This window comes from Mauremys reevesii, linkage group 1 (assembly GCF_016161935.1).
Source record: "Mauremys reevesii isolate NIE-2019 linkage group 1, ASM1616193v1, whole genome shotgun sequence".
Classification (NCBI taxonomy): Eukaryota; Metazoa; Chordata; order Testudines; family Geoemydidae; genus Mauremys; species Mauremys reevesii.
In genome coordinates, this window is record NC_052623.1 from 307,599,087 (window position 1) to 307,612,235 (window position 13,149).

At 43.1% G+C, this 13,149-nt stretch overlaps 1 protein-coding gene across 1 annotated transcript in view; it reads right to left on the minus strand.

Moving 5' to 3' along the window:
* Positions 1 to 13,149, minus strand: part of CNTN1 (contactin 1) — a 443,616-nt gene that overhangs the window by 305,129 nt on the left and 125,338 nt on the right. Inside the window, exon 4 of the mRNA XM_039506174.1 lies at positions 10,126 to 10,173. The gene's annotated coding sequence lies outside the window, so the exon portion shown is untranslated. The remainder of the gene's footprint in view (positions 1 to 10,125; positions 10,174 to 13,149) is intronic.

Consider the following 13,149-nt stretch of genomic DNA (forward strand, 5'->3'; position numbering starts at 1 on the left):
AATGTCTCAAACCCTTTTGTTCACTTAGTCACCCATCAGCTTAATCACCCATGAGCTCATCAGTAAGGCTACTACATGGCTTTTATACAGAAGTCTCTCCCATCACTTCCTTCTGTCTACCTTGACAGGACAGACATCATGGTCCCCGTGAAATTATCCCAGATTTAACAGCCCCATAAAAATATTTGAATAAGTTTCTTTAGATTGGCTCTGAATGTGCAGTTCAGAACACTGAAAGATAAAGAATTATAATACTATGGAAATATGACAAGCTTCTCGCCACTTGTGAAAGATGGGAGAGCAAGTGGACAAGGGTGATCCACTGGACATACTGTACTTGGGCCTTCAGAAAACATTTCAGAAGGTTCCACACCAAAGGCTCTTTAGCACAGTAAACAGTCATGAGATAAGATGGAAGATGCTCTTATGGATCAGCAACTGATTAAAAGATAGGAAATAAAGGACAGGAATAAATGGTCAGTTTTCACAATGGAAAGTGGTAAATGGAGGGGGTCCCCCAAGGAGATCTACAGGGATCTGTGCCGTTCAACATGTTCAGAAATCTTCCAGTGAGGTGGCAAATTGGCAGACGATACAAAATTACTCAAGATAGATAAGTCCAAAGCTGATTGCCAAGAGTTACAAAGGGATCTCACTAAACTGGGTGACTGGGCAACAAAATGGCAGATGAAATTCAGTGTTGATAAATGCAAAGTAATGCACATTAGAAAACGTAATTCCAACTATACCTACAAAATGATGGGATCTAAATTAATTATTACTACTCAAGAAACAGATCTAGGTGTCATCATGGATAGTTCACTGAAAAAATCCACTCAACATGGAGCAGCAGTCAAAAAATCTAACAACGTTAGGATCCATTAGGAAAAGGACAGATAATAAGATGGAAAATATCATAATGCCACTATATAAATCCATTGTACGTGCACACCCTGGATACTGTGTGCAGTTTTGATTGCCCCATCTAAAATAGATACATTAGAATTAGGAAAGGTACAAAAAAGGGTGTAGCAGGGTGAAACCCTGCTCCTGCTGTGAGTGGTTTAAAAGTGGCCTGGCAGGGCTTGAGAGCTGCTGCTTTAGGCTGGGCTGATTGGGGAAGTGTCTGCAGCTGGGGCCACGCCCCAAACTGAGCCACAGGCCTTATAAAAAAGGCCAGGGAAGCCAGAAACAGACAGTCTCTCTCTGTATTCAGAAGGAGAGAGGCCTGGCTGTAGGGAGCTGAGATAGAGTACCTGAGTGGAGTAGGGCTGGGGAAAGGCAGAGGAGCTGGGGAGCTCCAGCCTGGAAAGCCCCAGGCTGCGGCCTAGCGAAGGGCCAACAGGTACTAGGGGTTGCAGAGGGCAGCCCAGGGGTAGGCCAAGGCAGCAGGTCCAAATCCCTTTGCCTGTGATGAATAGGCTGATACTGCAGTCTGCCCCAGAGTGTGGGGCTAGACAATGACTGACAGTAGCCAATACTGAGGCAAGTTGGGGACAGAGGGTGAGGGTTCCCTGAGGGGGGGGAGACCCTGAAAGAAAGGGCTTACTGCCAGGGGCAGCACCCCATGTAAAAGGGCACCGGGTCCAGGGAGGGACACGGGGGCCAGAGGACAGGTGGATCACCAGCCTGCAGAGGGCGCTCCAGCGCTGGAATAGAGCTAATTCCCGGAGTCACCAGCAGGAGGCGCCGCGGGGGTGAGTCTGACCCGTCTACAAAGGGCTACAAGAATTATTAGGGGTATGGAACAGCTTCCATATGAAGAGAAATTTAAAAAAGTCTGGACTGTTCATCTTAGAAAAGAGATGACTAAGGGGATATGACAGAGGACTATAAAATCATGAAAGCTGTGGAGAAAGCATATAGGGAATTGTTATTTACCCTTTCACATAACATAAGAACTTGGAGTCACCTGATAAAATTAATACACAGCAGGTTTAAAACAAAAACACAAGAAAGTACCTCTTCACAGAATGCACAATCAGACTGTGGAACTCATTGCCAGAGTTATTGTGAAGGCCAAAAGTATAACTAGGTTCAAAAAAGTGTTAGATAATTTCATAGAGAATAGGTCCGTCAATGACTATTAGTCAAGATGGTCAGGGATGCAACCCCATATTTTGTGTTTCCCCCTAAGCCTCCAATTGCTACAGGCTAGGACTGAACAACACTCGAAATTGCCCTGTGTTGCTTATTCCATCTGAAGCATCTGGCACTGGCCACTGTCAGAAGACAAGATATTGGGCTAGATGGACCATTGGTTTGAGCCCCTATAACCGTTCTTATGTTCCTTTAATCTTATCTACCTCCTAAGTGGATCCATCTGTTTTCTTACACAGTTAATGATGAGTGACAGTACACAAGTGTACCTTTCTCTTTGCAAGTAAAGCTGATTAAGAAATATTCTTTGAAACTATCAATTTCCCAAACTACACAGATCTAATGTCCTTTATCTTAATTTCTTTCTTTCCCCAAAATTATATCAGACTGCATACCTGATGGGCAAGCAACCTTTTTACACACAATCCACTTACAGGCTAGGCAATCTGGTATCTTGCAAGCATATCCTTCAGCATTTATCTCTGGTTTCCTAGCAGTGCTGTTCAGTGCCTTCTCATAGCTAATCATACAGCCCCATATTGTTCCTACTGATGTCACAGGGAGTTTTGTCATTGATCTGTGGCATCAAGATGAGCCTTTTATTAGTATGTCAGTCCCACTTTAACCCCAAGGGCTAAGGCCTGCATTGTAACAGCACAACACTGTTAACACATACCACAGTTAATTTATTTCACTATATAATGCAAACTAAAAAAAAACTGATAAATTGTTTGCAAGACATGGTACACAATGAAAGCTATTTCATGTCTAGAAAGAGGTCAGAGTGCCAAAACAAAATGAAGATGACTTGCAATAAAGATGCAAATATACCTAAACTGCTAAGTGATCTCCCTTATTCCAAGTTATCTTAACTCTACAGCTCCCTGCTGCAGTGAGAAAATCAATATTATTGAGAGTTAAGGTGCAAGTTTTCCAGACAGAAGAATAGTACAGAACATTACCTGGAACATCAAAACATATAAATGGGTGACATAGCCACTTGTAATGTGCTGATGATGAGTGAACAAATTCGTTCCCCCAAAAAACCTACTCTAACTCTTTTTTTTTTTTTTTTTTTTAAAGAAAACAGAAGCCCCCAAACTGTTGAGATGGCTTGCATGCATATGTCCAAGACACTGCACAGGTAATGACCCTGGCTAGAACAAACCCATATATTTGTCTAGCTTGTGCCCAGTTATATTAGAAATTATTTTGTTCTCAACAGCAATTCAGTCAAACAGAGTAGACCTCTTCATTTTCTAACTCAGGGATAAGATTGTAATACAGCAGGAGCCGAGGCAGTTGAGTAATTCATCTCTCTTGAGAGGAATAAAACATGATTGCTCTCTCTGTACTGGCTGGCACAAACTCTTCAACAACAATCTACTATTTAGAAAACAGACTGGCCTTTGTACTTTGTTTATGCCTTCACCAAGGGCACAACTCTTAAAGTACTTTAATAATACAAAATAATAGTGCCTACATAGTGGCCAATTGCATAAGTTACCATAATATAGAATAGATAATAGAATATATCCTGCTAAAAAGGCTTTCCAGCTGAATGTTGATCTGAACTGTTTTTACCAGTTCCAACATATTCAGAGGTGCTGAGCACCAGCAGATCCTGATTAAGTTCTTTTCCCCCAACAAAATTTAAAGTATTTCTCTTTCATTAGATCCTGATATATCCAGAATGTGCGGTTGTAAGTCATATTGCTAATACTGTAGTGTTTAAAACTAGGAGTCTTAAATTGCACCTGTACTGGAAAGGTTTCACTGTGTTGCCTGGTGAAGTTCATTGAAATAACACTGAATTCCTGGGAGGAAAAATGATACACTTTTTTTCATCCCACAAGAAATGTTGAAGTTTAAAGCCCCAGAATTTTGCCACAAACAGATTAGTAAATATGGTTTCCTATTCAGATGTGTAGTATTATTCATTCTAAAAGTTCAAAATGCGTGTCAGATTATCCAAAACCAAATGGGATCTAAACAATAATAAATCTTGATGGGTTTTTTTTCCTGGACTGCTTCTTGACTTTTTAAATCTTTAGGGGAAGGGGTGAAGCCCCCTCATCCTACAGATCTGTGTGTGGTCATTTCAAGATGAAAGTCCAACCTTCAACGCAGACCTAAAAGTGTAGCTCCCTCCATTCTTGCAGCCAGCAGAGGGAATTTCATTTATCCCCTAACCCCTAAAGCAGGAAAGCTGCCATTCTTTACCTTCAGCTTCCTCCTCACAATCTCCTGCCACCCCCTACTTCCAGCTCCTATCTTCACAGTGCCCTAACTGCTCTCTATTCTCCCAGCCTCCTGTCCCCATCGCATCCTCCCTCCCTATTCCCCAGAGTCTCCTGCAGCTCAGTCTGCCTCCATGCTTCTCTACAGTCTCCTCCATTCTCCCTCATCAGTCTCCTTCCTTCTTGCCCAGGCCTCACTGTCTCCTCCTTCCCCATTCCCACATTCTGTTGCCTCATAGTCTCTGTCTCTCTCACTTTCTCCTCCGCATCTAATATCTAATGACAGATTTCCAAGATAAAAAACACAAGGAGTATTCATCATTGCTAGGGCTACGATTATGTCACAGAGGTCATGGGTTTCCCCTGCTAGCCGCTGGGAAGCAGAGGAACCCCGGAGATCCCTGGGGGATCCCCAGAGCTCCCACTCACTGCGCGCAGCTGGGCTCCCCCGCAGCAGGCAGCTGTAGCCCCCCCCCAGCTCAGTCACGGCAGGGGGGACCCCCCCAGAACAGCCCAGCCACGGCAGGCAGTGGGGGAGGGCAGGAGGACCCTACAGCAGCCCAGCTGTGGCAGGTGGTGGGTAGAGGGGCCACGCAGCAGTCCAGCTGCTGTGGGTGCTGTACCCTCCTCCCTCCCCATTTTGACAGGGATATTTTTAGTAAAAAATCAGGGACAGGTCATGGGCATCTGTGAATTTTTGTTTATTGCCTGTGACCCGTCCCTGATTTTTACTAAAAATATCCATGACAAAATCTGAGCCCTAATCATTACTGACAGCAGCCTGGGAGCAACATTGGGAGATGACGGCCATTTTTAACAAAGGCAAAAAAAAAAATCATCAAAAAACCCCAGCTGCTCCTGAGATCATGAGCAGCTTAGAAATAAAAACAATGAGTAAAACCATGAGACACACAATAATACTATGAGAATTGGTAAATCTGGGTTTGTCATAATCCAACACTCAGGATGTGGGACAGAACCACGGTGCTTGGAACGCTGGAATAGCTGGCCTTTCTGGTACTGTGCATGTTATGAATTTTTGCCTGTCTAGAAACATCAAAAAATTTGCCACCCAGGTAAAACTATAGGTCTTTCACCAAACTGGCCGCCTCTACTTTTCCAAAGGCAACTATCTTCCCACAGTGAACAAGCAGATTGAGGGACCCCTAAGCATACACAATGAAACAACTGGCCACCCTGGAGAGATGTACATCGCCCTTTCCCTACATCCCACCATAGCCACCACACAGAGTCAGATTAAGATTTATTGGGGCCCTGGCCACAAAGAACTTTTGGGCCCCCCACAACCCTCTCACCATGGGGCCCCACCCCCTGCTTCTCCTCTCCCCGCCAAGGCGCTGCCCCCTGGCAAGGCCAGAAGCTGGAGTCACGCCATGGTAAGTCACCCAGGGAGCCTAAGCCACTGTGGGGAGTCCTGGACCCTCCATCTGCCATGGTTGGAGCAACCCAAGGCACAGAGACAGGGGCTGTTGGTCCCTCAGCGCTCCACCAAGGGCAGGTGGAGGATCCAGTGCTCCCCACAGTGGCCTGGGCTCCCTGGGTGGCTCTTACCATGGCCCAGCTCCAGCGCCTGGCCAGGGCCCCAGGGGGAAGAGGAGCAGCAGGGGGCAGGCCTCAGTGGAAGAGAAGGAGCAGGAATGGGCCACAGTTCCAGCACTGGTGCCTCTCCCGACTTATATCCAGATTCCGGTGCTCCTGCCAGGGCCCCTGAGCACGGGCCCCATGGGCCCATGCGTTAATCCGCCACTGCCATCACACCCTTGCCTTTGGGACCAGCAGCACCACCATCACTCCCACACATTCAGGCTCCTGTTTCCTCACTACATACACATACACGCTCCACCAGGATGAGCAAAATGTCTACCCTCTAGAACTAGTAACCTCTATTTCCACCCAGTATCAGCATTAAAAGGTAGTGGTATATCCACACTAGAGAGGCAAGTGGATGAGTTTCTGTATGAAGAAGGAATGAGAGGCTGAATGGGGATGGAGAATCTGCATAAGAAAAGAAGGTAACTAGTGATTTTAAAGGGGATGAAGAAATCTGTGTGGGAGACGACACACATTTGCTACCTCTGCTTTTTACACATTATCCTATGATGCAATTGTGACAGGTTTTGTCACAGAGACCCCCTTGGGACTGTTACCTGATGTGCTGGATTTGCCTCTGAGCCCATTTTCCCTGCCAGCTTGGGACTCCAGAACCCTGCCTTGTTGAGCCAGACACTGTCAGCTGCAAACACAGGCTCAGGTCAGGTCCATGCCCCCAAAGCTGCAGACTTTAAACAAAAACTGCTCAGCAGGTCACCTATCTCCAGCACCCAGACACCCAGTTCCCAATGGGATCCAAACCCCAAATAAATCCATTTTACTCTGTATAAAGCTTATACAAGGTAAACTCATAAATTGTCCACCCTCTATAACATTGATAGAGAGATATGCGATTTGCTCCCCCAGGTATTAATCACTTACTCTGGGTTAATTAATAAATAAAAGCGATTTTATTAAGTATAAAAAGTAGGATTTAGGTGGTTTGAAGTAATAACAGACACAACAAAGTAAATTACCAAGCAAAATAAAACAAAAACACACAAGTCTAAGCCTAATACATTAAGTAACTGAGTACAAGTAAATCTCACCCTCAGAGATGTTCCAATAAGCTTCTTTCACAGACTAGACTCCTTTCTAGTCTGGGCCCAATCCTTTACCCTGGTACAGCCCTTGTTAGTTCCAGCAGGCATCTTAGGTGAAAAGCAGAGGATTCCATATGTCTGGGACCCTTTTGTTCTGTTCCATCCCCCTTTTATAGCTTTGGCACAAGGAGGGAATCCTTTCTCTTTCTCTGGGTTCCCACCCCTCCTTCTAAATGGAAAAGCACCAGGTTTAAGATGGATTTCAGTATCATGTGACATGGTCACATGTCCTGTGGGGCCCCTAGTCTCCATTCTTCCAAGGCTGGCCAGGAAGTTTTTCAAGTAAACAGAGCCATTTACAATCAATTGTCCTAGTTAATGGGAGCCATCAAGATTCCAAGCCACCATTAGTGGCCCACACTTTGCATAATTACAATAGGACTTCAGAGTAATACTTCATATTTCTAGTTTTAGATACAAGAATGATACATGCATACAAATAGGATGAACACACTCAGTAGAATATAAGCTTTGTAATGATATCTTACAAGAGACCTTCTGCATAAAGCATATTCCAGTTAGATCATATTCATACTTATAAATATATTTTTATAAAGCATATGGAGTGCAACATCACAGCAACATGGGATTCATCAGAGAAAAACCAAATTGTATGGGAGAAGCAAATGTCTCATGGGGGACCGGTATCTTCTCAAGGGTGTCTGACAGGGACTGATATGCATGAGATGCCTATATGGATCCAGAAGCCAGGAATTAATATGCCTGCCCTTTTGTACCCCTTACAATTATAGAAATGCAGAAAGTCTGCTTGTAGTCCCATGCACTGCCCCAGGTTTGAGGTGAACTCTGTCCTCTCTCATCACCACACAAAACCAGTTTACTGAACGTTGGCAGGATCTCACTGATAAAGAGCTATGGAAGTTATATATAGATATACTCATGTATCAAGATGAGACCCTAACCCTTACATTTTATCATTAAAAATAACAAAGATCATTTACTTTTGTACAACACGAAGCACAATAGGGCCTCAGTACCTACCAGGATCCATAGGAGCCCAATCAAAAACCCACTGAGACAATGGAAAGGTTGCCATTGACTTCAGTAAACGTTGGCTCATGCAAAAAAAATAAGTAATACTGTAATAACAAACTGCCCTTCTCTCCTTGTTACCAAAGAAATCAACTTTCCAAGCCATAAAAAAGCATAGCATTCAAAGGAGAGAGTCAGTTCTCTCCAGAGACCAAGTGACAAATCTGTGCTCACAGGTGGAATATGAAAAATCCAATAGCTCTAAAGATAGAAGATTCATTCGAACAGAAATAGTACCCATGCCATGTCTAGTTTCTATGGCACTGAATTAGTTAATACAGTAGAGGGAAAATATGTCATGAAATTTGAAAGTACAGAATAGTGGGTCTACTATAACAGGTTGAGTGGTAGGGTTCAAACTTGAGGGGAGGTTTGATAAAGTTAACTGTTGACTGAGTTAACTGTTTTCTTTCAAGACTCCATCAAGTACAGAAATACTTAAATTAGCTAAGGGTTATTATGAAATTCAGCTTGATCTATTTAAAGTAATTGGACAAACCAGAACTAAATTATATATGGTATGTTTAAGTTAAGAGACAACATGTATAAGGAGAATTTAAGAAGGTATTTTACAGAGAAAGTAAAAAAATAGGAGGAATTATTATTTATTTCTATTGTGGTAGTACCTAGGGGCCCGATTCAAAGACCAGGACCCCATTGTGCTAGGCATTATATGAACATAACAAAAAAAACCTTGTCCCCATTTGCAAAAATCTTACGGTCTGCAGGACTGGTGCCTTAAAGATTCATACACATGCTTAACTTGGCATATTGAGCGTAGTCCCATTTACTTTAATAGAACCACTGACAATGCATAAAGTTAAAGTTAAGCACATAAGTAAATCCTGGCAGGACTAGAACCTAAATATAGGCTCCAATTGAGGCAACTAAGTCAATTATCATTAATATATTTAAGCAAAACTTGGGCGATTATATGGAATTTAATGATTTTAAAGGGTATTAGTTTTGGCTCAGGAATAACTCTCAGCATTCTAGGGGCTAAGGGTTATCAGTTTGTTTATATGGAAATGCTTTTTGCTATCCCTCTGGCAGAAAACATTAATGATTTATAAAGTGAAAAATACAAGTTTTAAAAAGTGTAAAGCTATTTAAAATATATAACATTTAGGCAAGAGGTGGCTGAGTAGTCATGTGTTCATTCCAGACACAGAGACTGGGCTTCTTCTGGTTCTTTACTACCATATAACAAGAAGTGCTACTTCATGCTTTTTAAATAATCTATATAGAATTGTCTTATTTCTGAGCTTTACTTTAGTCAGATTCTCACATACATTATATTGCCCCATGCTAAACAGGGGGAAGGCACATCAAATGTTCTTCAGAAGCTGTCTGTTGCTGCACTACCTTATGCCCTCATTCCAGGTTTTCAATCCATTTCCCCACCAACAGAAGTCACCTAGGACAGGAATACACTCTGTGTGCCTCCCTTCCATAACTCACTCCTTACAACCCCAAACCAAAGAGCATTAGTGACAATGGGCAATTTCCAATCACTCAGTGAGCCTTAGATCAGGCCCTATGGGAGTGAGAGTGGGAACATTATGTACATAGCATACAAGAGAGTGGCATTCTATCTGGTTGCTTCTTGTCATTGTTTCAATGGGTTCTCAGACATTGTCTCAATAGTGCCCATTGCCGCTGCCTTCAAACTAGAAGTGAAGGCTGTAAATCAAATTATTACCTCAAACTAAAAAACTAAATTTAGTAAGTAAATTTAAAAACTTGAGAGAGTTTTAAATTAGATACCGTTTAAAAACAGAAGCAGTGTTAGGGATGTGAAAAACAGCAAGACCTGCCTGTGTGTGTCAGATACATACAATAGTAGAATTTAAGGATATCATATTACCCATCTTTTTAAATATAAGTTCAATGCAATGTAAAAATATTTTAACTCCACAAGTGTTCATATCATTTTACTCGATTATTTAAATATACCAATGAATAATTATTTTACTATTGAACAATAATGAGAGAATTTAGAAAGAAAAGTTACTTACTTTTACTATATGTAGTAAACTATTTCAGTACAGATCCAGAATCTTTACCTACAAGTGAATACAGACAGAATTCAATCCAGTTGTTGGAGGACTGTTTTTAAACATAATTTTCTACTGCCAGACTGTTACAGCTTATTGTTTATGTTTGTATAACAGATTTTGCAACACTCATTCATGTGCAGTGTTTCCAAGAAACAATCTGGCATTAATTTCCTATGGGTTTCCAGTTAGTCACTCTGTGAGAAACAATTTAAAACATATTCATAAAATCCCATCTTTATTAACTATAAATGCAAGATTAGCATGAGTGGTTTTGGTTTCCCTGATTACTTAAATACAAGCTATTATACAGTTCTAAAATCAATACAAATGACCTAAAAGATCATTAATATCTTATCTCAAAAACTTTGTTCCTCAACTGTCTCTCACATAAAACTATGCCAAGCTCACTGCTTGAACACATGCTCTGCATCACCCTCACCGAGCTCCAACCTTCCCTGCCCCACAACTAATTATTCCTCCACAGACTATATTTCCTGTGATTTCTCTTCTTATTTCAGTCTTACTTTCACATGCTAGATTTCTTTTTCCTAACCACTCAGAATCCTTCTTGATGGACCAAAAGGTCCTCTCTGATATCTTACTCGCAAACCTGCTCTGATTTACAGCTGCAAGTATCACCCATCTGCCTTTAACTGCATCCTCTAGCCCATTTTAGGACTACACAGGTGAAAACCAAACACCTGGAAATAAACAAGTATCTGATGTGGACCCATGGATCCAATGGTAGATTGGGATATTTCTATGGAAGATACCGATTAATAACCAAGCATCCACATTCTGCCTATGGGCAATTTCCTAAGGCTTTTAAGATGTAATCTCACCTTTAATGCAAAGTGGACCATACTCTTGCCATTTTAGGACTCAGCCACATAACTTTTAGCTTTCCATCCCCTGCCCCCACCTACGTCTCCTATCCCCATTATTGTGCTTCAGTTTCTATTACTGCAGGAAGGCTTTTTAATGAGCAATAGGGTAAGTATTGTCCTAAGTTCCAAAACACAGTGAGTTAGATGGGTGATTATTTAAAAGATAAAGATTTTTAGAAATAATACTCTAGAAATAACACTGGAGCTGCAGTGAAGGTAAGAGAGAAAATTATGTTGAAGGCAGCGCAGATATGGGGAAGAGCGGAAGAATAAGAGTGGGGGGGGGGGAAGGGGAAGTTAGGGTGACCAGATGTCCTAATACTATAAGGACAGTCCTGATATTCAGGGCTTTTTCTTATATTGGTGCCCATTACCCTCCAACTCATCCCAATTTTTCCACACTTTCTATCTGGTCACCCTAGGGGAAGTAGAGAAAGAAAGGTGAGAGTTTTGGTAGTGACAAAGTGACAGAAGAAGTGTGAGGGGTGTAGGCCACAGAATAGGAGTACTTTGACACTCAAGACTACAGCTCAGCAGATGCTGTGCTAGTTCTCCATCAAAGGTATACCTGCCTCCTCCCCTCACAATGTATCTGTCACAGATTGTCAGTAAACCACCTAGACCTGTGTGGATGATGTGGAGAAAGAGCAAGGTGGTCAACAGGCAGTGCATCAACACTTGAGGTCTTCTGGGCACAGGACAAACCACTGCTGTGTCCTAAATTGAGTGTAAGGAAATAAAAGGTCTTATTTAGCTGTCGCCCTCTTCAGGAAGAGTACCAACTGCAGGAGACTCACTTTGTACTAGCCGGTGAGTCACTGGTGACAAGTCAAACAATAGTATCATCTTCCCGCCAGGGGGCTCTAGCAAGCAGGGAGCAGCCTCTCAAGCTGTTCCTGGCCCCAGCCCTCTCTCACAGAATGGGGTCTGCGCTCCTTCACACTCAGATCCCACCAGAGCTGTGCTCTCCCCCTTTTAATCTCTCCCTCCAAGCCTGACAGCAGGTGTAGCAGGGTGAGGCTGATTCAGCCCACAGCAGCTTTCCTGGTCAGTGTGGAGTTTGTACAACTCATAACAACTTGTCATTTGCACGGTCATTAGTTTTAGCCCCAGATCCACAAAGGTACTCAAATACCCAACCCTCAGATTAAGGCACCTAAGCCTCACTTTTAGGCACCACTGTGATCCACAAAACCATTGCTCAGCATCCTGGTAGACACCTGAACTCACTCCATGTCTAGGTTTTACAATAAAAAGTTCCTAGATGCCTGTTTCCACCTCTGAACATTTGTGCTGCTGACTCCCTCTAGGCATTTGGACATTCACCTCCCACCTAAGCCCCAGTGTGATCCATGAACTGGGGGAAGACAGGTGCTTCTCCACTAACTCACAGACAAAAAGTACCACCATTCCTCCTTCCCCCTAGCCCTTTCATAAAGAGAAGGTACACATTTGCATCACAGTTTATAATCTGGATTGAGAAGACATGATGAGATACAGAAAAGTTAGCCTCAAGGTCCTTGTGATGAGGTATATAAACCACACTGGTATAGCAGAGGTTAAGAAGCAGTTCTGGGCCCAGATTGCTCTGTCCCACTGCACTTGCAGAGCCTGCTCCAGCAGAAGGAGGAACTGGAAAGGGAGCCAGACAGCTCAAAGGGGAGGGATGGAGAAACGAGACAAGACAGGGACAATAAAGGCAGAGACACCTATCTTGGGAGACCCTGAATAAGGTATAGCCAGAGTCCTTACTGCAAGTGGCAGCTATCCCAGGCTCTGGAGGAGCAGCCAGGGAAAGGATTCCGGTGAGAGGTATCTGGGAGCTCTCTCTCGGGCTGAAAACTGAGAGAAGCCTTGGAGGCTGACTGGAGATAGGGGCTGATCTGGGACTACAGCCTGCCTGAAACCCAGGGTAGAGGGAGAGTGGCAGACTCCAGGTGAAGACAGTGAAACCAGGAAGCTAGACCAGCATGAAGCTGGGGCTAGCATGCAAAGAAGGCAGCTACCAGCTGAGCCGAAGATTCAGTTGTTTTGTGCTATTTCTTCTTGGACTTTAAGACCTGGAGGGGAAGTGGTAGGAAGTGGCTCAGGGAGG